General features: G+C 35.6%; 1 protein-coding gene across 1 annotated transcript in view; it reads left to right on the forward strand.

The window, feature by feature from the left end:
* The first annotated feature begins 1086 nt into the window (after positions 1-1086).
* fbxo38 (F-box protein 38) overlaps positions 1087-1409 on the forward strand; it is a 30283-nt gene continuing 29960 nt past the window's right edge. Inside the window, exon 1 of the mRNA XM_015396381.1 lies at positions 1087-1204. The gene's annotated coding sequence lies outside the window, so the exon portion shown is untranslated. The remainder of the gene's footprint in view (positions 1205-1409) is intronic.

Below are 1409 nucleotides of genomic sequence, written 5' to 3' on the forward strand. Positions count from 1 at the left end.
ATAAATTCAGAAAATTTCATGATTATGATAGATTTACGTGGAAGAGAGATATTTCTGTTAACTCAGATACAGTCGATAAGGCATTCTCAGAATTTGTTAAATGGCCTATTTTACCTAAAGTCAAAGAAACACATTTTAAAGTTATAAAGAAAATTTATCCTGTGGAAGATTTTTTTAGAAAAACATTTGGTTTTGAGGTGGATTAATGTTCCTTTTGTAATAATAATAGTGAAACAGTCGAACATATTTTACACACCGCTTCTGGGAAGAGTTGAAAGATTGGATTTCTTTAAAAATTATTGATGTCCCCCTTTGGCACTAAGTGATGTCATTTTTTATATGGACCATCTTCCCCAGCCTGTTTCTCATACTATTAATGTCCTCCTGCTGTTGGGTAAATATCATATTCACTCTGCTAAATTGAGAAATCCTAAACCTTCCTTTCATTGGTTTATTAATGACTTTAAAATCTATTTTTCTTTTCTTAAAAAGATAAAAAATGACAAATATGCCAAAAAAATTAAGACTTGATTTCTCCAAACATCTGCTTTTTTAAGTGCGTTCACCTTTTTGTTTTTGTTATTTCTATGGCTCTGACTATGTTTGTTTTAAATGTTTGCTGAGATCAATCCCCTGTTTGTTGATTTTCTTTTATTGTAATTGAACTTTATCTATTCATTTACACCTTTGCTATCCTCTCTGAGAGTATTTTTTCATGTAAATGTTTGTTGACTTAAAAGAAAAAAAAAACAACCTGTCAGACTTCCGGGTTTAAAGGATCTCTTCCTGTCAGCTTCTAGGTCATCTACAGCTGCACTGAAATAGTTCACAATATCATTTTATCTATGGGAAAATATGGTCATTGCTCAAAACAAAAGAGAAAAATACTTTAATTATTGAAAAATAATTTCTCCTTATTAAGAAAGAAATGATGACGTCACTAAAGACTGGCTTCTGTTGTTGCTCCAGCTGTCCTTCCTAATTTAAATTATCTTTATGTTTCTCTACATCCTTTATTATCTGTTTGAATTGTATTTCTGCTTGTTTATAAATAAAGGTTTAGAAACATGTGCGCATGCGCGAACCGGAAGTAACGGAGGACAGGAAGAGAAGAAGAAGAAGCATCAACAGCAGCTTCAGAGGCTCCTTCAGGCTCCTGGATCAGCTCTCTGCTGCTGTTTAGCTTCTGGGACACCGAGTCCAGGTCAGTTTGAAGCTCCGTCTCCTTCTGCCCTGGTTTTAGAAAGTTCTGAAAGGTTCGGTCCAGTTCAGTGCTGCTCAGTGAAGCCTTCATTTGGTTCTGAACATCAGTGGGGGGATGTGAAGCTGGACACGGTTTCAGTTCTGGTTCGGTCTGTGGTTCTGTTTGGGTTCGGTCTGTGGTTCTGTTTGGGTTCGGTCTGTGGTTC

This window comes from Cyprinodon variegatus, unplaced genomic scaffold (assembly GCF_000732505.1).
Source record: "Cyprinodon variegatus isolate N-32 unplaced genomic scaffold, C_variegatus-1.0 Scaffold793, whole genome shotgun sequence".
NCBI classification, from domain to species: domain Eukaryota; kingdom Metazoa; phylum Chordata; class Actinopteri; order Cyprinodontiformes; family Cyprinodontidae; genus Cyprinodon; species Cyprinodon variegatus.